The following is a 23,864-nucleotide window of genomic DNA, read 5'->3' on the forward strand; positions in this document are numbered from 1 at the left end:
CTGGACAGCAGGAAGGAGCTGAGCAGGGGCAGCCGGAGAGGCAGGGGGAGCTGGGAGTTCAGAAGGTGACTGTGCCAACCTCAGGTTTCGGGGCACCCCTGCTGTCCAGGTACTGCCCCCCATGTGGCTGAGAGTGGGGGTCAGCTGCGGTCAGGACCACTCTCAACTCACAGGATCAAAGGGGTCAGGGCCCAAGTGCACCCTGGGAGACGGCGGTCACGCGGGTGGTCAGCCATGTGGGCCCAGAGCCTCACCCGGCTCCCCCACTTGCCCGGCAGCCCAGGACGGAAGCCTCCAGGCACTTCCACGTGGCACGGTGACAGTCGGCTGAGTCACATGGGGGGCAGGCAGTGGGGCTGTGGCGCCTTCCGGTGGCTTCCCCGCCTCCGCCACGCCCCTCAGGATCCTGCCACCACGTCTGGAAAACAACCGCGGAAATCAAGTGGAAACCCAAATCCGCCACCCTGCCAGCCCGGCTCGGCTCGCCTTGGCGAGGCCCCGAGGGCACCATGCTCGTCCCAGGGTTCCCAGCAGCTGGGCCTGTCACCCATCGAGACCTGGGGCCCCTTTACCTGGGACACTAGGTAAAGCCTCAGGACTCTGGGACCCAGGGCCGGGGAACCTCTAGGCCTGGCTCCCCCAAGACTCGCTGGCCACCCTCCCCTCACGGCCCTCAGCTCATGCAACAGGGGGGACATGCACTGCCCGCTCAGAGGGCAAGAGGAGAGGGAAAGGGAGGGAGAGGGAGCAGCTGTGCTGTGTAAACTGTGAAGTGCTGTCCCCAGCTGTGATGTTTACCGGCCTCCAACCTGGGAGGTCGGCTGCAGATGGGAAGCCCAAATTATGGATGGCAAGAGGGGTCCCAGAGGCTGCTCACCTCCGATCTGCGGCCCCCAGTCCCAGCCCTTCCCAGCCAAGCCACAGCCTCCTACCCTGGCCTCCTGCCCCTTATTACCCCAATCACGGTCACTTCCCCTGACCACAATGTGGCTCTCAGACAGAGCCCTCCTCCCTCTCTGCAGTCTGTCCTCTGTGAAGCTCTGGACCCCAGGAATGGCACCCACAGCCCCTTGGAGGTATCTGCAGTGTGGGTGACATTATCCACCATGTCCCCTTCAAGGGTGTGGACTTTGGGTGGGTGGGTGGCTGTCACAATCATCCTCGTTCCCAGCCCTTGCCACAGTGGAGGGCACCTGACCATGAGCTGGCCTGGGATCCCACCCAAGTGGCGTCGCATCCTCCAAACAGGGTCCCTTCCCCCTCCCCCAGGTCCAGTTGCATCCGGCCACTCCCAGCCTCTCCTGGGCCCCTCAGCCTCAGGGGACTCCAAGGGGCAGCGGGGGCAAGTCTCCTTCCCCGCCTGGTGCAGCTGTCCCTCCTGGAGGGCCCCTGCCAATGGACCCAGAGTCCGACTGGGCGCTGTGGGTGGGAGGTGGGGGGCGCTGGCCATTAGAGCACAGAACCATCCAGACTTCAGATCAAAATAGACCAAGAAAGAAGGGGCTAGAATCCCAGGGATGGGGGTGGGGACAATAAATGTGAACCCTGTCATGGCCTATGACAAGCCACCGGGGGTGACAGGGACCAATGAGTCAAATGTCTCTGAAGTTTCATGCCTGGGTCATGGGAAGACAGTGGGGCCGTTGATGGGGCCAGGAAGTAGTGCGGGGGCTGCCTTGGGGCAGAATGGTGACGTGGCCTTGGGACGTGGACAGTTTCAGGCTGGAAGAAACCTACGAGATGGCCCGGGTCACACAGAGGGGGAGGGGGCTTGGAGAGGAGCAGCCCTGGACTGGGACACATGTGACATGAGATGCCTGGGACAGGGTTGGTGTTGGTGTCAGGGCCGAGGCTGGGGACCTGCCGGTGTCCCAGGGTATGAAGCCTGTGCTGGTCTGGGTCCTGGACTGGGCTGGGGGACCTGGAGGTGACTCAGACCCCCTGCCTCAGGGGTTTGCTGTTCTGCGGGGGAGACAGACATGGTCATCATTCCAGCTCAGTCTGCGGGGCTCCTGGGCATGGCTGGGGCTCAGAGGGCCAGGCCCACCTAGGGGGGGGGACGGGCAGGCAGCCAAGGGACAATACTGTCACCAGTATCAAGAAGAGCTGCCTGGTGTCAGCCATCCTGACAAGATCCGAGGTGTTCCTGTGCCCCGTGTACAGATGAGCTTGAGGTAACAGACCGTCGGGGCCCGGGGCTGAGGGTGCCCGAGAGCCCTGAACCCTCTTTGTGGAAAAGCTGTGCTGGAGCTGTGGCCTCGGGGCTCTGGAGCCGTGTCCCGGGAGACAGGAAGGCGGGAGACAGCACGTGCCCGGGCCCGGAGCCCCATCTCCCCGACGGCAGAGCCGAGACACCGTGCTCTGTTGCCCGCCTCCCTGCCTCTCGCCCAGCCCAGGGGGGAGCAGGGCTGAGCCCGGGTGGGCGACTTGGGCAGCTAAGTGCGGCTCACGAGGTCAGCTCGTCGCAGCTCCTGAGAGGCAACCGTTTGATGTTCTGTGACCTTCCAGCCTGTGATTTTACCTCGGAAGCTTGAACCGTCCCCACGGGAGTTCTTCCATGATGAAGACCGCATCTGACCCTCCAGCGCCCACCGACAGAGCTGGCCCTCAGGCATGGCCAGCATGTTCCGGGCCCAGGAGTCCCCTCTCCTGGCTGCTGAAGCTCGCTGCCTAGCCTTAGCTCTTGGGAGGGGTTGCTGTCACTCAGTGTCTCCCACGTGCCACCAGCGAAGGCCCCAGCTACTGCCCCGGGTCTTCCAGGCCAGCGTGTCTCCAGCTGGGCCCTCGGCCGCCCGCTGCAGGCTCCAGGCCAAGCCACGCAAGGAGGGAGGATGCGGGCGGCGGGGGCCCGGGCTCCCCCACCTCTGCCACACGCCCTTCCCTGCTCCGCCCGTCCTCCCGCCCCATGTGGCCAGTTCCCAGCTGGAGCTCGGCTGACCTTTCTCAACAGGACGGAAGGGAACCCGGTGGACACCCCATAGTAGGGGGGTCCTGGTGCTGTGGGAGGCCGGACCCCCAGGAGACTGAACCCCCACCCCTGCATGGGACAGAGACATAGGAGAGCGGCCCCCTTCCCCTTGCTGGCAGGCTGTGGGAAATGGACATGGGGACAGGCTGACCCCCGACTTCAGGAGCGGTCAAAACAGAAGCCAACTCACACCACCCAGGGCCACTGCAGCCAGACCCTCCCATTCCCCATCATCCTCTCGGATCCTCTGCAGCCTTCCAAACCCAGCCCAGAGGCTGCCTCCGAGAGAGTCCCACCCCGCGCCTGCTCACCCTCTGGTCGGCGCACTCATGGCGCCGGGTGACACTTGTGGGTCCATCTGCCTGTTGCCAGGCTAAGCACAGCCACCTGTCAAGAACCTGACCTAAGGTGAGTCCTCCGCCTGGTGCCCCCCAGGTTCAGGAACTGCACGCCTTTTCCGCGTGTGTTACTGAGGACTGGACTTCAGGACCCTCTCCCCCTGAGTTACATCCCCAGCCCTTTAATAAATTTTTTCATTTTGAGACAGAGTCTCGCTAAGTTGAGGAGGCCGGCCTCCAACTTGTGATCCTCTGGCCTCAGCCTCCTGAGTGATGGGATCACAGTCCCCACTGCACCCCGCAGGAGCTGTTGGCTGAATTGACCTGAATTGACTTGGTCACTGTTTTGGGCAAGTCATACCTGCCCCCTGGGACTCAGTTTCCCCCTCCCCATGAGCTGGACTTAGACTCGGTCATCTCTGAGGACTTTCCAGGCTTCTGCATTTCCCCCACCTCCTCCCGTTAGTCACTAATCCCTGAGCGTCCCTCTGAAGTCCCCAGCCTCCAACGGGAGACTCCCCTTTCTTGGCAGCCTTCACCCCACCCACCTACAGGCCATCGTCACCCCTCAAGCCCTGAATTCCACTTTTCAGGGTGCTCTTAGGTTCCCCTGAAAGGGCTGCCGAGGCCCCGCCCGCACGCCCCGGCCCCCCTTGCTCACTGTCAGGGACGCAGCGCGCCTAGTGCCCATCAGTCGGCCGTGATGGAGTGGCGGGGCTTGCAGGGCCTCGGGTGAGCTGGCAGAGTCCAGGTTCAGACAGGCCGGAGCCGCCCGCCCCCCCGCCCATCACAGTCGGAGGTGGCTCCCTGGAGCCCAGGGCAGACGGCCTCGCACCTTCTGGGGACCCTGCCCCTCTCCCCAGCCCACAGAGAGGCTGTGGTGGCAGGGTGGCCACTGTCCTCTCCAATCCCTCTGCCTTCCAAGTGCACCCGGGGACAGACAAGTGCATGTGCTTGAGCAGGGAGACGTGCACACACAGACACACGGACACACAGTCACATGTGCACACGATCACGCACACCCCTGCCCCCCGCAGTCACCCTGAGCGGCACCAGGAGCGTAGGCAGGTGTCAGCGTGCTGTCCAGGTGTGCTGTTAGAGGGCTCCGATCCCTGGGGGGTCTCGGATCCCAGACCCAGGACCCCCCACCCTCCAGAGGCAGCGACCTGCAGCAGGAGGAAGCCGTCCCTGGCTCTGCTTTGTGGCTGTCGCTTGGGCCTCGTGTCTCCTGCAGCGACCTCCTACGTCTAGGTTTTCTGGGGGTGGCAGAGGGGGTACAGGGATTGAGTCAGGGGCACTTGCCATTAGCCACATCCTCAGCCCTTTGTTATTTTTTTTTTTGTTTTTGAGGCAGGATCTTGCTGAGTTGTTTAGGGCCTCAATAGTGGCTGAGGCTGGCTTTGAACTTTTCTTTTTCTTTTTTTATTTTTTTATTTTTAGAGAGAGAGAATTTCAATATTTTGGCGGACACAACATCTTTGTATGTGGTGCTGAGGATTGAACCCGGGCCGCACGCATGCCAGGCAAGCGCGCTACCGCCTGAGCCACATCCCCAGCCCGGCTTTGAACTTTTCGATCCTCCTTCCTCAGCCTCCTGAGCCACTGGGATTACAGGCGTGCGCCACTGCACCTGGCCGACTTCCTACATCTCTACCTTGTCTCTTTGTTTCTCAGGTGACCAGGGTAGAACACAAGAAGCAAGTTTAACAATGTCCAGAGGAGAAGCCGCTGTAGGCCAGGAGACCTGGGGAGCCGGCAGCGCTCGGTGGCCCTCAGTGGTGCAGATACAAGGGTGCAGAGCCTGGACTCCTGCCTCCTTCCCCTGGATCGGGAAGACCTGTGCCAAATCCTAACCTCTCCCCATCTCAGTGTCCCACCTGTAACACGGTAGCAGTAATAATGCCACCTAACACAGCAGTTGGGATTAAATGAGTCCACAGACGTCTGCGGTGTCTTGCATGCAGTACGTGCTCAATAAACACCAGTTGCTGCTGTTGGGCGGGCGGAGGGGAGGCATCCGACATCCCTGCCAGTGAACTCCACACTAGGTGACAAAGATGCCAGCAGAGCCGCTCCAGGCCCCACTGAACATGTGGACACACTGCCTCCGCCTCTGGATGTCGGGGGGACACCAGCGAGGTCAGCAGAGGGGCCAAGCCCTGATGGAGGATCGGAAGCCATAAGGGCTCCCCGAAGAGGAGGGGAGGAGAGGAGGGAGCCCCAGGGGGAAGGAACAGCTGGAGCCACGGCTCAGACATGAACTGGGCCAGGGAGGGTGTCCCCAGGACCCCCACCTCACACCACCCCTTCTGAGCTGGCCTTGGCCCCACCCTCCAAGGACTCCCCCCCACAGAATGACAGGCCACCCTTCCCAGGGGTCACAGAGGCCCTCCCAAAGGTGCCTCCACCATGGTGGGCATGTCCATCTCCCGCCAGGACGGGCCCTCTGAGACCCCAGACAGACGAGGGGCTGAGTGACTACCACACCCCTGCTTCCCGCGGGTCACCTGATGACTGGCACCACCAGGCATCCGTGACCATGCCACACAACCCACGGGACGCTGACACCCCCGGCTGGGCCAGCGGCCTCCCAGAGCCTCGCCTCCACAGCCACGTGGAAGCAGAGCCGCTCCTACGCCCCCCAGTCCTGCGCCCCCCCCAGCCGCCACCACCCACGCACTGTCCCTGTCGCCTGGGGCAGCTGGTGGGAGGGGGCTGGGCCAGGGCAGGGGCTGGGGAGGCTGGGAAAGTCCAGGCTGTCCCTCCTGGGTGGGGGCGGTGGCGGGCGCTCACAGGGATGGAGGAGGGGGTCGCCAGCCCTGTACAGCTGCGGTCCCCTCCCCAGCAGCCTGCCCGGCACAGAAAGGCCTCTTTGTTCTCCGCCTTTAAAGGGTAAGAGAAACACTTACGCATGGCAAATTAGCCCAAAAATGTATTTCTCTAAAGCACCCAATTGTCTCCCCAGCCTGCAGCTGCAGGCAAGTCCCAGGGAGCCAGGGAGGGGTGGCTTTGGGGTGACCCTGGAGGACAGGGAGAGGAGGTGGGGAAAGAGGGGCCATCTTGCCTTCCCGCTTCTCTCAGAATCTCACTGTCACAGAGGGCACAGCTGGGAGGGCCCCAGGGCCAGGGTGACCGTCACAGAAAGGGAAACTGAGGCCCGGGGTGGGTGACCAGCCTCAGGTGACCTCACAGGGCGAGCGCTGGCTGTGCAGGGAAAGTTCTCCTGGACTCTCAACTCTCCCTACTGCTTTGTCCATGCCGGGAGGGACAGGGCTCTGTGTCCCCAGGGTCAACCAAGCCAGCTGTCCCGGGCATGGAGAGGGAGCAGGGGTCAGGTGGCTCTTCTCAGAAGCAGCCCACTCAGGGCTTTTGGGTCAGGAAGATGGGCAAGGCCACCTACCGAGGTGGAGGCCGCAGGCCTGTGGTGATGGAGAGTCGGTGGGGACACTAGGACGTCTCCAGGAGCCAGCGGGGGAACCGGACTCCATCAGGTGACAGGCAGACGCAGATGAGGAGGTTCCAGGGTCCCGAGGGCGCACCTTCTCTGGAAGCCAGCCCTGAGGGCCTTGGAATGCCATTAGACTTCCAGAGAGGCACCAAGACTCGACCCCGCAACCCAGCTGCGGAGGAGGCAGATACAGAGGAGGGCAGGCCAAGGAAGGCCCCAGGGGAGGCAGTCGGAGGGCCAGTCCAAGCAGAGGGTACAGCACAAGGACACAGCAGAGAGCCACCCCTTTGACGCCCCGTTCAGACTAGTTGATGTCTGAGGATCTGTTGACCATTCCTGATCCAGTCACATCCTAGATGCCAAGGAGGAAACAGGTCCCGACCCTGGGGATCCTGTCCGCTGACTTGACCAAGTGAGTTTCATGGGTAAGAAATGGCACAAAGCCTAGCACAGAGGCCACATCTGTGACCTCAGTGACTTAGGAGGCTGAGGCAGGAGGATTGCAAGTCTGAGACGAGCCTCAGTGACTTAGAGAGGCCCTAGGCAACTTAGTGAGACTGGCTTGAAAATAAATAAATAAATAAAAAGAACTGGGGTGGGGGTATGAGGATGTGGCTCAGGGATTAAGGGGCCCTGGGTTCAATCCCCAGTATAAAAAAAAAAGTACCAAACCGACTATAAAAGGCACCAGAAAAGGTGCAGATTTGGTGCCCTGGGACCCTGCCTGGGGCTCCTGTGGGGCAACCCAGGTTCATTGTGTGCACCTGTGTCATGAGGTGACCACGTGTCCAGCAGGACTGTCCCGAGGCGTCAAGAGAAGACACGGAGGGAGCCCCGCCTGGTCTCGGTGCTCAGCCAACATACAGAGCAGGGGTGTGGAAATGTGTGTCAGGGGAAAGGGGAGGCAAGAGGGAGTGTGGGTGCTGTGTTGTGTGAAGGGCCTGAGTGTGTGTGCGTGTGCGGGTGTAGGAATGCAGGCTGTGATTTGTGACCGTGCATAGGTGTGTGCGTGTGAATGGGAAAGGGGTGCACGTGCATGAGTGGTCGTGGTTGCCTACAAGTGTGTAAGTGTGTGTGGGTTTTGTGATTGTGTCTATGTATGTGTGTTGTGATTGGGTGTGAGTATGCGTGCCCGTGTGTGATTGTGTGGGGGGAGGACCTATGTGTGCAGAGCGAGTGTATGCCCATGCACGTGAGTGTGTGAGACTGTGCATGCACATGTGCGAGTGCTGGGGTGAGTGTGTGTGAGCGTGCGTGTTCTGGTGGTGTGAGTGAGCATGTGCGACTGTGCAGCTGCGTTGACATGAGGGCTGGTGCTCGGGTGCTTCTCTGGAAGGGACTGAGCTAAGCCTGACACTGTCAAATACATGAAGAGGCCACGCTGCCTGGGGAATGTCCTTTGGGGTGACAGGAGGGACCCAAAAGGACCCAGGGAACAGAAGCGACGCCCAAGAGGCCTGGAGACTCCGAGAAGGGCCCTGCTGTGGATGGAGGGGCAGATGTGGAGCCCTGGGGCCTCTGAGTTGGTTTCTGAGGATCTCTTGACTGTCCCCGCAGCTGAGCCTGACGCTGGGCTGCAGGGGGTCCCTCGCCCGTGTTCAGGAATCTTCGTGGCCTTCTCTTCCCCCAGCAGAAAGCCAGGCTCCTCAGCGGGACCAACCTGGGCAGGCAGCCCCGGGCTCTCCCTCCTTCTGTCCCTGCCGGGCTCTGGGGCGCCCTGCACTTCGGCCGAGTTGTCACCCTGTGTGCCCATCTGCCTGCCCCTGTACCCCAGCCTTGCCTGGACCTCCACAGACGGCTCCCCAAGGCGTGCTGAAGCCCAGGGAACCGTGATCCTTCACCCAGGAAAACGCGTCCAAGGCTCCTCTCTACGCAAGGCCCCTGGAGTTGAGAGTGGGCATCTGCCCACCAGGCTCCCGGATGCACGTCCATCGACGGGCAAGGGGACAAACTGTCCACCCATGGGATGGACCATTCATTCAGCCATAAAAAGGAAGGGACTCTGACACGGGCTGTGACATGGGTGGACCCGGAGGACATCACACTGAGCGAAATAACCAGAAACCAACGGAGAAGTGTGGTGGCTCCACTCTCAGGACGTACGGTGGCCACTCCACCAGGACAGAAAGCAGAGGGGTGTCATCGGAGGCTGGGAGCCCGGAACAGAGTCAGTGCTTCCAGGAGGCTGGAAAGATCACGATGGTGCTGATGGCTGTGCAGTATGCATGTAGTTGACGCCACTGAACTGTACACTTCGTGGCTCAAAAAGGAAATGTTGTGTTATTTTACCCCCCACAAACCTCCTTTTGGGTGGTGGAACCCAGGGCCTTGTGCATGCAGGGCAAGCTCTCTACCAGCTGAGCTGTAGCCCCAGCCCTTTATTCTTTATTTTGCGACAGGGTCTCATTGAGTTGCCCAGCTGGCCTTGGACTTGCAATCCTCCTGCCTCAGCCTCCCGCGTCACAGGGATTATAGAGTGCACCAACCACCTGGCTCACCAAAACTTTTTTAAAAAGGCACCAGGCCCAGACAGGTTCATGAGGAAGTTCTTTTTATAGATTTTGAGCAAGCATTCTTGCGATGTAATCTGGTGTTGATAGTAGAACAGATGTCCCCGTCTGCGGAGGCAATGTCACATTTCACTGTCCTGGACATCCGGTCCCGGCCCAGGCGCAGGTGGAATGGTGCCCAGTGGAGCAGACAGATGGCTCCTGCGCGCAGGTCCCTCTGCCCTTGGGATGGCTGCTCTGGTGGCTTCCTCCCCGCCCCCCCAACCCCCACTGCAGCTCAGGCAGCTTCAGAGAAGGCTGGGCCACCCCAAGAGGACATGAATGACCTGCTGGGGTACAGAAAGAATCTTGGTGCTTTTGTTTCTACTTTGACTCATTATTCAAAAGCCTCTCCTCTGAGTATGTGTAATATAATAGAAGCTTATCTGAGCTGTGTACAGCTCTGACTTGGGATCTGACTCTGGGGCTGGCTAAATCTGAGCAGATGTCCTTCACGGTCCAAGATGCAGGACCCAGATGTTGCACTAAGAAAGCTGGGCACAGAGGTGCACCCCTGTAATCCCAGCTGTTGGGAGACTAAGGCAGGAGGATCGCAAGTTCAAGGTCAGAGTGGGCCAACAGCACCCTGTTTCAAAATAAAAGAAAAAGAAAAGGGCTGGAGATGTAACCCAGCGGCACAGCACTTAGTACGCCCCCTCCCCTCGGTTCCATCCCCACACCACAAAGACTAAACTGAAAACCAGGGGTGGCCTGGGTGCAGCTCGGTGGCAGAGCACTTGCCCAGCCTGTGCCGGGCCCTGGGCTCCAACCCCAGCACTCAAAAAACCAAAACAACAAACAGAAACGGCATCTGATTCTTGTTCCCCACACTCAGAAGCTAGTGAGGCTTCTGTGCCCATCCTGGCCCTCGGTGCCCCCACACGCTTTCCAAGGAGGACACGCCATCAGACAGACCACAGACAGCTGCCCCAACTGCGGGGGAGAGAAGCCTACGGCCCCACTTTACAGACTGGAGGAGAGAGGCTCCAGCCTCCTCACAGGGCCCCCAGAGACAGCTGGGATTACCCCCTCACAGGGGAGGAACCTGGGGCCCAGAGAGGTCCACTAGCTTCTCCAAGGGAACAGCAACGCAGAGAGCCCTGGAGCCAAGGCCAGCCTGGGTCTGACCCCAGACTGCTCTCTCGTGGCAGTTCCTCTCACCCAGGGTCAGGAGCAGCTCCGCAAGGGCAGCCCCGGGCCAAGTGCCCCTATCAGCCAGCTCCGGGCCCCAACCCAGCACATGGGCACCTGCCGGAGGCCCCTCCCTAGCTCACGCCTCAGGGTCAGAAGTCGTCCCTGTTGTCTCCCCCTCCACTCACTCCCTCGGCCCTGGCCTTCCTCCTGGCTGGCTCCCCCAGCCCAAGGACAGGCCCAGGTGGGTTCTCCCGTGTGGCCTGATGCTCAGCCAACAGCCCGGTACACAATAGGTGCACAGCAAGTGACACTTGAGGGCGTGGGCTGGGGCACCCCTCAGGTCCCTCCCGGTGCTGATGCCCTCTGACAACTCTGACCCCAAGCTCCTGAAAGCGCAGCCGACCCACGGACCAGAGTCCACATCTGGGAGCTGCACCTGTGCTCAGTCTCCTCGCAGAGTCCTGGGAGCGGGCCGGGAAGGGAGGAGAGGAGAAAGGACGCGGTGACAGGGCAAGCTGCCAAGGCCTCCATCCTCTTGCCTCTGCCTCCCCAGAGGCTGGGAGTACAGGTGATCTCAGGTGTGCGCCCCTGTACCCGGCCCCCCAACTTCTTACAAGGCCACTGAGGTCGCGGGCTGTTGGGCTTCACCCATGCGAGGAGGAGATGCCCCTTCTTCCTCTCCTGTCCCACCTCTTTCACCCCCTCCCTCTCCCGCCCATTCTTTTTCCCATTAGCCATCCAACCCCGAAGCACCCCAAGAGTCTTTTGGAAGTCCTGAGGCCAGTGGATTTCTCCTGTCCACACCATCCTGGTCTCCCAGAGGTCCCTCTCCCCTGCATCCCCTCACACACACCACACCTAGCTCCTCAGGGGTCACCTGGAGGAGTGACACCCTCCTGTGCTCCAGCTTCGTCTGTCCCCGCATGCCCTGGGTCTGCCAGCTCTGGAGGTGACTGCCAGGAATTGGCATCCACCGTGGAAAACTCTGGTAGGCTGGGCCAGGAGGACTGGCTGCACAAAAGGCACATTCGGGAGTTCAGCCCGACCTGGGGGCTGCCCCAATAGTCAGAGACACAGCCTCGGACCAGTACCGACTCACGTTACAGCTGGACCCTGACCCCAGCCCAGCCGCGGGTGGACTCTGGTTAGATATTGTCCATCAAAGCTGGATGAGAGCCAGCGGACTTGACCCCAGCCTGAGCCCTGAAGCCTAACCCTGGCCCTGACCCCCACCTGACCCCTGACCTAAACCAGAATAAATCCTTATCAGCCTTAATCTTGGTGACAGACTGGACCCTAATCCTAACTCCAAAAATGAACACTTACCTTGGTCCTAGCCTGAGCCCTGACCCAGACTGGACCATTAGCCTAAATCCAGAACGAACCCCGACCCTCTCTCTGACACTGTTTCTAAACTGAACCCTGTTCCAAGCCCTACACAGCTCTGATCCTCCTCTAGCCTAGATCTTCACCTGGCAGAACCTCAGCCTTGATCCAGGCTGAACCCTTACCCTCTCCCAGAATGAACAGTACTCCAGCGACAGGCTGAGCAAGCCCTGGTTCTGGTCGCAACCTGGACCGAGATCTTGATCCCAGATGGAGCTCGGATCCTAATCCTAGAATGAGCCCTGATCTAACCACATCCTGAGTCCTGAGCCCTCACCCTGCCTATCACCTGCTTCCTGACCCGAAGCCAGGCCCTTCAGAAAACTCTGCCCTGTCCTACACCCTATTCCCAGGACCGCAGACTCCTAGTGAGACCTGGGGGCCTCTGGAGAAACCCCACAGACCACGTGATGGGCTGCTGGGGGCAGGGGAGCAGAAGACAGCTGTTCCCATTTCACAGGTGGGGAAACCGATTCTCGGGGAGGCTCAATTTGGTCATGTGATTCCACGGGATGCAATTGGAACCCAAAAGTAGAAGCAACAGGGAAACAAAGTTCAGAGAGAACTTCCCAAAGTGCAGGCCGGGCAGGACAGCGTGGGCCGCGTGAGGAGCAACGAGCTCGCGTCCCTGGAGGCATGCCAGCAGAGGCGGATGACTTCTTGGCTGGTGCTACAGAGAGACCTGCAGGAAGTGGCAGGGAGAGGCCTCTGACCTCAGAGGGCCCCCCAGCACTAAGATGTCAAGGGGCTTCGTGACTTCGGAGGCCCTGAGCTCTTCCCCACCTGGATACAGTCCAGGGCGCCAGACTTGGAGGGACACTCAAGTCGGTCACCTGAGGAGGGAGAGCCCCAGTCAGAGACGGGGAGCCACCTGGGAGCCCTCGGCAGAGCCAGGCAGAACCAGGGCTCTCCCCTCCTCCCCTTCCCCTCTGTCCCAGCCCAGATGGGAGACAAGGCTCCCAGAGCCAAGCTGGCATTGGGCACGATCACACTGGGGGCAGTTCAGGCTCTAACCCAGCTGCGTCCCCTACTCCACCCAGGCTCAGAAGTGCAGCCCCGAAACTGTGGAGGCTGCACAGCCTTTTCAAAATGCCAGCACAGCTCTCTCCCTCAGCACCCGCCTCACAGACCTTGGACACCAAGACAAGCAAAGGCTGCCTCGGGTGGCACAGCCAGGCAGGGCCACGTCAGGATGCGGACCCCAGACCCTGGCACCGCCCCCTCGGTGCAGACCACAGCTGCCTCAGGAGAGATGGAGGATGGTGGGGGGACCTGGTGCCAGGCGGCAGAGGCTGGTGTGGGGGGCTGGCTGGCCCCTCGCACCACCCCCCGGGCACCCCGGCCTGGTTCCATCCAGCCCGGCTGCCCAGCTGCCGGCACATCCGCCCGGGCCCAGACATCAATCCACACCAGGGCCCTCTCGGCTCTTTCTTTGCTGCCCTCCTCTTCCCTCCCCAGCTCTTGTCTTTTTTTTTTTTTTTTTTACCCCTCTCTCTCTCTCTCTTCCAACATGTCATTACAGTAAAACAAAAAGCACGGGGACAATGCGGGCATTGACAGCAGCCCCCTCCTGCCCCCTCCCCCCGCGGTGCGTGCCAGCACTCTTTCCACCCGCCCAGGGCTGGAACCGCTGCCAAAGGAGCCCTGCTCATAAACAAGAGGAACCAGATAAACCAGGAACACAATAGAGGGATTTGTTGCACTTAGAATGGTGGGAACAATGTCAACGTCGCGCGCAGCTGCTTCTAAGCCCCCACCCCACCAAGTCCTGCCAAGCAGCCCCTTTGCCCCCAGCCCCTCTGATTTATGAAAGGTCAGAGGGCATCATGGCTAAAGGGCCCCTTCCTTGCATCCCTCGTTAACCCTTCGGACACAATGGTCCCTTCTCTGAGAGGTGGCGCCTGGGGGCTGGTGTCAAGCACAGCACTTCCTGGAGCATCCTGGGGCCCACGGTGCGGAGGGAGGAGTGGGCTCCCAGATTCCTTCAGGCTGGGCTTCTTCCCCATGGAGGGAGGTCTCATTGGAGGGGGTCTTCTTAGTGACCCATAAGGGTGTGGCCACAGCCCACGTTGGGTCAGCAAGATGGTGACGCGGGCTGTAGCCCCAGTTCTGCATTTGAGGGCAAAAGTGACTTGCCAATGCCCTAGTGGGTATGAGGAGGACAATACGGAGTCCCTAATGTGGGTGACGAGTGAGAGCGAGCCCAGGGAAGCAGAGTGGGCACTGCCGGCACTGGACTGGGAGTGGAGAGGACACAGGGAAGAGTTCCAACAAGTGGTGATGCTTGAGCAAAAGCATGACAGGCAGTTCCCAGCGGATGTCCTCCTTTACCACTTGGGGGCTGAGAACCTCTCCACAGCTCCCTCGCTGTAAAATGGAGGCCATAATCCTTATCTCACAGGGTACTTTGGAAAATTAAATGAATGAACACAAATAAAGTACTGAGAACAGAGTGCGGCAGATGGTCAGGTTCGACAGGTGTAGCTACTGTTATTGTGGATTCTCATAACCACCTTACCTTTGTATCATGGCTCCCACAGGTGAGCAACTGAGGCTGGGACTTCCCTCAGGTCATGTAGCTCGCATTTACAGAGCCAGGATTCCAATCCAGGCCTAACTTCAAATCCAGGAATCTCCTAGCCATTCAATTGCTTTGGGAAGGGGAACCTAAAACTAGAAATTGGGATTGAGAGAAAGGGGAATGATAGCAATCTTTTTAAGGGCTGATCTCAAATTAGGCTTCTACATGTCACTTTTCCTTAAATATAAAATTCTCTTGGCCCCTTCATATTTAAGACCATACTGTTAGAAGGAAGACTCAGGAAAGTTTCTTGTTCAACCACCTCTCATCTCTGCTGAGCAGGGGGACTCTTGACAATACCCTGACCACCTCTCTGTTCCCCATAAATCATCCCCACCATGCCCACTGTAGTCACTGCCTCTTTCTCTAATAGGAAGTTAGTATTCCAAATAATCACTAACCTTCAGTCCTTTAGAAAATCCTGTCAATCAACCTTCAAAGCACATCTAGAATGTCCAATTTCATTTCCATTCAGCATTGTACTAGAAGTCCTAGCCAGTGCAATAAGGCAAGAAAATGAAATAAAAAGCCCAAGAATGGAAAGAAAGGAGCAATACTATATTTATTCACAGAAAACATAATCATCTACCTAGAAAATTGGAAATAATCTACAAAAACAACTATAACTAATATATCAGTAAATGTGAGTTTAGCAGGCTTGCAAGATATGAGGTCAATATACAAAAGCCAATTACATTTCTATACACAAGTAACAAGCAAAATAATTTTTAAAAAAGGGAGAGAGAGAGAGAGAATTTTTTAATATTTATTTTTTTAGTTTTTGGTAGACACAACATCTTTATCTTATTTTTATGTGGTGCTGAGGATCGAACCCAGCGCCCTGCGCATGCCAGGCGAGTGTGCTACTGTTTGAGCCACATCCCCAGCCTAATTTTTTTTTTAGAGAGAGAGAAAAAGAGAAAGAATTTTTTAATATTTATTTTTTAGTTTTCAGTGACACAACATCTTTATTTTTATGTGGTGCTGAGGATCGAACCCAGTGCCCTGCGCATGCCAGGTGAGCACACTACCACTTGAGCCACATCCCCAGCGCCCCCAGCCTAATTTTTAAAAAATATTTAAATTCATAACAAAATATGAAATATTGAGAGATAAAGTTTTATTATAGATGTATGTCATAATGACACCGAGGAAGGTAGAGAAACAAAGAGATGATCTAAATAACTGGACAGTGGTTTTTATCTAGACTCTGGAGGTTAATAGCAAAAAGAACTATACACGAATGCTGTATGCCAGTTGGTAGGTTTATTTCTGACGAGGTTACAGGATAGCAACTATGATGCCATTTTACATATATATTAAGATTGAACAAATGGGTAAATTATAAATAGTGGGAGCCAGGTTTCTTGTTGTTGGAGAAAGACAGTATAAGTAAGCGATACAGGAAGCCTAGAATAAACCCTGCCAGGCCAGAAGTGGAGCTTCATTTCCATTTCCTTGAGTATGAATGGGCCTTTGACCCTCACTTCTAACAAATAGAATATGAAAATATTGTCTTTATGGGGAAGTCACCAGGCAGACAGCACCTTAATTAAGTAGCCAGGGTTGCCATCACCATTAATAAGATATGGCAGTACCTGTGCCCCTAAGACAATGCAATGACAATGCCCTGCTGTGGCATTCTTCCCCCAAATCCATACCTTCTGGCAGGTGCAGTGGCACATGTCTGTAATCCCAGTATCCCAGGAGGCTGAGGCAAGAGGATCAAAAGTTTGAGACCAACCTCAGCAACTTAATGAGAACTGTGACTAAAAATTAAAAATGCTGGGTGGACATGGTGCTCAGTAGTAGGGTACCCCTGGGGGTGAGGAACAGAAAGAAAAAGAACAAAACAATTCCACACCTTCAATCTAATAAGGAGAAAATAACCGAAAAAAAATTAGAAACCTGCTACAAAATGCCTAATTCTTCAAAATTGACAAGGTCCTGAAACACAAGGAAAGGCTATTGGGAAACTGTCCGCAGATTATTGGAGGGTGGGGGTATAGCTCAGGGGTAGAGCACTTGCCTAGCATGCACCAGGCCCTGGTTCTAACCCCAGGAGCGCGAGCGCGCGCGCGCGCGCGCACACACACACACACACACACGCACGCACACACATGAGAGACAGAGAGAGAGAGAGAAATAAAATAAACAAAATAACAACAACCAGGTTGGAGGAGACTAGGAGACGTGAAAACTAAAGGCCAGGTGGGATTGTGGCTTATGTCCTGGAAAAAAAACTGAAATTAGTGGAAATTTGAATAAGTCTATAGGTTACTTGATAGTACATCAACCAATGCTAATTTCTTAGCTTTGGTAATTGCATTGTAGTTATATATAAGATACTAACATTAAAAAAAGCTGGGTAAAGGATATAGGGAACTTTTTGTACTGTCTTTACAAATGCTTCTAAAAATTTGAAATTATTTCAAAAATTAAAACAAGAAACTTATCAGTTAAAGTCGCATAAAAATATCAAATGCTTAGGGATAGATTTAATAAAAGATTTGAAGACTTATCCATGAAATCTATAAAATAAGAATATGTCAAATATTCTTAAAATATCAATTTCCCCAAATTGTTCTACAGATTAAATTCAATACCTGTTTTAAAAAAAAGCAAAAAAAATTTTATAGAAAATAACAAGCTGGTTTCTGAAGTTTGTCTGGCACATCTAGAATAGTCTAAACAGTTTTGAAGAAGAATCACAAAATTGGAAGACTTATACTACCTGATCCCAAGACTTACAAAGCTACAATAATCAAGATGGTGTAGTATTGGCATGAAGAAAGATCAATGGAAAAATAGAGAACCCAAGAAGAGAATTGCACAGATAGTCAACCGCTTTTCGACAAAAAAAAAAAAAAAATACAAGAAATACAAATACAAGAAAAAAATTAACTCTAAATGCATCACACACATAAATGGAAAATCTAAGCCTGTAAGACTTTTAGAAGAAAATATAGGAGAAAACATTTGGAATCTTATAGACAAAGATTTCCTAGATACAACATTAAATGCACAATGTACAAAAGAGAAAAAAAATGATGAACTGGACTTCATCAATTTTAAAAACATTTGCTCTTCAAAAGACACCATCCAAAAAGTGAAAAGACAAACCAAAGACTTGGAGAAAGTATTTGTAAAATGTCTATCTGAATACGTGAAGGACTCAAAACAATAACACATACAACCCAGTTTCTAAAATGGGCAAAAGATTTGCAGAGATGTGTCACCAAAGAAGACATATAGACGGCAAATAAGCTCCTAAGAGGCTCAGAATGATCCGCTACTGACGAAATGCAAATTAAAACCACGTGAGAAGCCACACCGGGCTTATTAGAATGGCTGCTGTTTACCAGACTGTCCACCCCGGGCTCATCCAGCACGTGGAGGAATGGGAACACCTTACACCCTGCGGGTGGAAATGTGAAAGTGCTCAGTCACTTTGGAAAACAGCTTGAGTTTCCTAAGAAGTCAAATATACTTCCCCTCTGACCCACCCCATTCCACTCCTAGGTGTTTACCCAGGAGAAATGAAATCGTGTGTCCACACGACTTGTACATGGAGGTTCACAGCAGTTTTCTTCGTAACAGCCAAACCTGGAAACAACCCAAACGTCCATCAACAGGATAAACAAACCACGGTCTCTCCATACAGTGAGATATTCTTGTGTAATAAAAAGGAAAAACCACGGATACACACACTGATGAATCTCAAAACAATTATGTTGGAGGAGAGAAGCCAGATCCCCGCCCCCAAGTACACACTGTATGATTCCATTTAGATAAATTCTCGTAAATGCAAATTAATCCACAGTGACAAAGCAGTTCAGTGGTTGCCTGGGAATGGGGTGGAGGGAGGGACGGAGGAAGGGATTACCAAGGGGCAAAGAAAATTGGGGGCGATGGAGATGTCCATTACTTTATGGAGGCGATGGTGTCGCATGTGTGTCCACGTGTCAGACTCCTCTGTTTGTGTCAACTGTGCCTCCACGAAGCTGTTCAAAAAGTCATTTTTAAAGCCAGACCCACCCCTAATCCCAGCTACCTGTGAGACGGAGGCAGGGGGATTGCAAGTTGGAGGCCAGCCTGGACCCTTCAGGGAGACCCTGTCTCAAAAGAAAAAACAGAAATGTCCGGGAAGGTAGCTGGGGTAGAGCACCCGGGTTGGATCCCAGCACAAACAAACCCAACCAGGAATCTGTCGACTTCTTGCCCCGCCACTGCACCCACCTCCCTTCTGAGTGGCCCCGGAGCCTCCTCACTGGCTTGGCACCTCCAGTCCTGACCCTCCAGCCACTCTCCACTGGGGAGTAGAGCAGGGGTCCTTCGAGCATGTCGGTCAGATCTCAGCTGGCTCTGCTCCGAGCCTCGGTGGCCACTCTGCCCTCACAGTAAAAGCTCAAGTCACACAGTGACCACCTGGTGGCCTCTCTGACCTCTTCTCCCACCACATCCCCCTCGCTCCCTCCATTCCAGTCACCCTGGCCTCCTGCTGTCCCTGTGTGCCCTGGCCACATTGCCCCCTGGATTCTCTGTACTAGCTGTTCCCTCTTTCTGGAATGTTCTTCCCAGGTACCCCTGTGCCCAACTGCCCAGCAGCTTGAGGTCTCGGAGGGCCTGCCTCAGACCCTGACACTCTTCTCTTGGCTCCTGACACTCGGTCCCTGCTTGACCCTCCCCTATATCATACAATAAAAAACGTCTTGATGCTGGTCCCTGTCGGCTCCCCTCAGCTGCAGCGCGCAGGGTGCGAGCGGAGCAGGTGTTCAATGAATACCCATCGAAGGAATGTTCTGAAGTCCAACGTCCCGTCTCAGCTCTTTCCACAGATCACAGTAACCCCCCAGAAGAGGCACTATTGTCACCCCCATTTTTATAGATGAGGAAACAGACACGGGGCAGTTAAGCGTGCCCAAGGATATTCAGCCTGGCGACCTGGCTCTACAGCCTGTGCCCTTAATCAGCACTCTCTGCCACCTCTCACCAAGTCCAAGTTTGGGTGACCTGGTCACAACTAGACTCCTCCCAGCATCTGGAGTCCAAGCCCCATCTGTGCCCACCTCCAGGCACTGAGGCCTGTCTCAGAAGAACCGCAGGGGACGACAACCCTTGGGGACCAAGAGTGCTTCCTGCCTGGGTCCGAGGGGCCCAGCCGCAGGTGGCTCCACCCTAAAGGAGGCGGGACCGGGCTGGAGTCCAGGGGCAGAGGCTGGCCAGGTGTGCCAGGAGGAAGCCAGGAGAGAACCCGCAGAGCTCAGAGGGAAGCGGGGTGCGCTCTCTGTGGAGACCTCCGATCCCCCTGACCAGGCAAAGGGGCCGTGCTGGACAGCGTCCTCAGGACAGACGTGGCCATCATAACTAGTTTTAACTGCCCTCTTCCTCCCTCAGGCGTTGAGCCATGAGGAGGGCTGTGCCTGCCCCGGAGCTCTGGGACCCCGCGGGGACAGAGCCTCTGGACCTCTGCTGTGGGCACCTACTGTGCATTCGCCCTGCGCCCAACCCTGGGTGGCACTGCTCCTTCTGGCTTTGCAGCTGTGGAGGCAGGTGTTGGAGACGGAGAGCCCACCCCACCCTCCGGTCCCTGCCTCCTCCCTCCTCCGGCTCAGCACCCATGGCCGCCCTCCTCCTGCAGGGCTTGCCCTCTTCCCAGATCCTGGCCGCCAGGGCCTGCCTTCTTCCAGCTCATCCTCGCAGGCCAGGGTCTTGTCTCTGAATACGAGTCCCTGCAGGGGGACCCTGCTGCCTGGGCTACCTTCTGTCCCCAGGGCTCTGCCTGTCCCAAGCCTACTCTCTCTCTGACTTGTCAGGTGAGAAGTGCAGGCCCGGGGCCTGAGCTGGTGCCATCAGACCTCGCGAGGCTGGGCTGGGGGCTTGCTGGAGAATCGTCCCACCCAGCAGCTCTGGGACTGTCCCCCCCCCGGGACCTCATAGCCCACTCGCTGCTCACACTGCCCACCTCAACCACATCGCCTCCTTTATTTATTTCTTTACTTTTGGTACCAGGGAAAGAACCCGGGGGCGCTTAAACACTGAACCACATCCCCAGCCCTCTTATTTTTCACTTGGAGACGGGGTCTTACTAAGTTACTTAGGGCCTTGCTAAGTTGCCGAGGCTGGCCTCAAACTTAAAATCCTCCTGCCTCAGCCTCCTGAGCCGCTGAGATTACAGGCATGTGCCCCTGTGCCCGGCCTCCCCTCCCCTTTTTAGGGTTCAGTTTATTCACTGTAAAATGGAGCGCTGAACCAGGAAGACCAGGTTCCTTCCAGAAGCCCAGAAGAAGCTAGAGCAGACACCCAGAAGGCTGACGGAGCTTCCTGTAATCAGGGTCTTGTTCATTTCAGGTCACCTGTGGTACAGCAGAGGAAGCTGGAGCTGAGAGGTGACCAACTTGCCCAGGGTCACAGAACAGGCAGAGTGGCAGAGCTGGGCCCACAGCTGCTGGCCCTAGTCCTGAGCCCTGCCTCCCCTCTGCCTGAGCCAGGCCCTTCCTGAGGGCTTGGGGGAGGGGTGGGCCCCATGGAAGAGCCCCTCTCTCTGCTCCTCCAGGAGCCGAGTTCACAGATCCCTGGGGAGCGGAGCAAGAAGGTGGCAGCTCGAGGGACAGGGACAGGTCTGGCCCACTCTCTTCTATCTTCCCAACGTGTGCGTGGTGCCTGGCCTGGCACCGAGGACGCCCTTGGTGAATAGTTGCTGGATGACTTGCCAGGGGATGGGTGGCCGGGGTCAGCTACCCATGATCACTCTGATCCCCTGACCAGTCCCAGGTCCCTCCAGTATATACGTAGCCACCTGCCTGCCCACCTACTGCCTCTCTGACTCACTGCCCTCCCTGGACACCAGCATCCATCTAGACTGGAGCTTCTCCAGCTCACTGGGGTGAGGGACATTAAAAAAAAAAAAAGAATCTTTTGTGGATCAATACTTTAAGAACAGACAATAAAAATGAATGACTAGAAGCTGATTGCCGTCTTGGAGACTGCAGCTATGTTAAATCGCTCCAGGGTTTCTAAGCTCTACTTACCGGTTACCTTCCTGGCGACAATTCAGGAACGGCACCATCTATAGACTTCGGTGAGGTCCCTCTCGAGGGACAGTATCATCCCTCCGCCCCTGCTCTGCCTGACAGCCCCTTGCCCTTCCTCCTGCGTGGAACAATCAGCCACCAACTTCCTTCTGTTGTAAGGTCTGGTTGCTGGACCCCCCTCTCCTGCCTGCTGTCTTGCCGCTGCCTGGCCAGGACAAGGTCTCTAATGTTCTACAGGGCCCCGGTCACCCCTGAGCTGAAACCCGTAATGGCTCCCCATTAAGCTGCAAGCTGGAGCTCGGCCACAGGCCCTCCACAGCCCGGCCTTGCAGACTCCCGGACTCCTCTCCTGCTGCTCCCATGAGCCTGAGGTCCGTCGGCTGCAGCATTCCCCCATCTACGGGAGCACTCTGCATCAGGACTGCCTCCCACAGGACACATCTGACCTCAGCCCCTCTTTAGCCAAGCAGGTCCTGCCCTGCTCTCTGTCCCAGCTTAGGTCCCTCCTCCCCACCCCAGAAGCCTCCCCTGAAGACCCTGAGCTTTCTGCCTCCACCCTCCCTCTGGCTCCAGCAGGCCCTCTGCCCAACGCTGCTGCAAAGCCTGGTGTCCCACCCGACATTGTCCCAGCGCAGCAGGTGAATATGCTCTCACCCACGGACCCTGGGGCAGCTGCTCCAACAACTCCAAGCCCTCCACTGCACAAGGCCCAGCAGACAGAGCACTCACGCAGAGGGATGTTGCAGTTTTAATGCAAGAATTTTCTCATTAGTCACAACAACCCTGTGAAGGTCATACACCCAGTGAGTGTCACAACAGTATTCCACGCTGGGTGTGGTAGTACCCACCTGTAATCAGGAGGATGATAAGTTCCAGGCCAGCTCTCGGCAACTTAGTGAGATCGTGTCTCAAGACAAATAAAAAAGGACTTGGGATGTAGCTCAGTGATAAAGAGTTTGATTCCCAGTAGCCCCTCTCCCAAAAATAGGATTCCAACTCTGTTTTTTTGGCCTCTGAAGTTCAAACTTTTAAATATGTATGTGTAGCCAGACCTGGTGGTGCACACCTGTAATCCCAGTGACTCAAGAGGTTGAGGCCAGTTTGAGGCCAGCCTTGGTAATTTATAGAGATCCTATCAAATTTAAAAGGCAGGGATGGGTGGTACTGGGGATGTAGTTCAATGGTGGAGCACCCCTGGGTACAATCCTTAGCATCCAAGAATAAATATCTACATGCATAATAAATATTTGTTGATAACAAAGGCATACTAACCAAACATAGATCAGGGTTGTAACCTTGTGATATGACAAGGTTAGATTTAGGACAAAAAGCATTTAAAAATAATGAGAAACATGAACTTGATAAAGCCAATAAGCTAATCCTGATACAGATAGAAAAATGTAAAGATATAGCACCAAATAACATGGCATCAAAATCCACAAAGCAGATACAGGAGATTTGAGGAGAAAATGAATTACATTAGGTAGATTGTAATCTACGTTTCTCAGTCCCTAACAGAGTGAACAAAAGGGAGAATCTAGAACAGTTTGCTGACCAAGAAGTTGATGTAAACCCCAAGACATATATGCTCATGTAGGCAGACACACAGACGTCTACCCCTCCCCAGTTCAGAACCAGTTCATCCACTGTGCATTTATTTCACTGTTCAGGTAGACACAGATGCATCCAGATGCACCCATCCGCACACACGCGGGGATAAAAGTTTGGAAATGTTTAAATCAAACAGTCGTATTCTCTGGACATTGCAATTAGAGGTGAGTTTTACTTTTTGTTTCTCTATATTTTCTAGTTTGTCCATGGGAATGTCCATCATATGTTTTTACATTGTTTTTAAATGCAAAGCACATGAGAATTCTGGTTAGTTGAAGGTTCACATGATGCAGATTCCAGTTATATCAGGCCTGCCCCCACCTCTCCCTCCATGTAGGAGTTATGGGGGTCCAGTGAGGGGACACACTTGCCATACATACGCAGGTACATAGAAAGTGCCAGGCCCACGGTGAGTACTCGGGGAGTGGCAGGTGCCATGATTACCACCGGTTTCCAAAGTCTTTCACTTCAGCCATTGCTTGGTCAATTCTCAAATCTCTCCTCTTCTCTCCCTGCCTTGGCCCCCTCCCATAAGGCTTCATCATTTGTCACAGGGTTGACACTCCAGTCCCCTAACAGGCTGCTGGCCTCCAGGCTGTTCCAGCACCTCCCTCCCCCTCCTCTCCTCCAACCTTGAAGCTCTAGTGATACTTTGAGAATTCTTTTGTTTTAAAGCTGGTGCTGGGGTGTAGTTCAGTGGTAGAGTACTTGAGCGTGCCCAGCGTGTGTAGGGCCCTGGGTTCTATCCCAAGGAAGGAAGGAAGGAAGGAAGGGAGGGAGGGAGGGAGGGAGGGAGGGAAGGAAAGGAGAAGCCG

Source organism: Marmota flaviventris, chromosome 3 (genome assembly GCF_047511675.1).
Source record: "Marmota flaviventris isolate mMarFla1 chromosome 3, mMarFla1.hap1, whole genome shotgun sequence".
Classification (NCBI taxonomy): domain Eukaryota; kingdom Metazoa; phylum Chordata; class Mammalia; order Rodentia; family Sciuridae; genus Marmota; species Marmota flaviventris.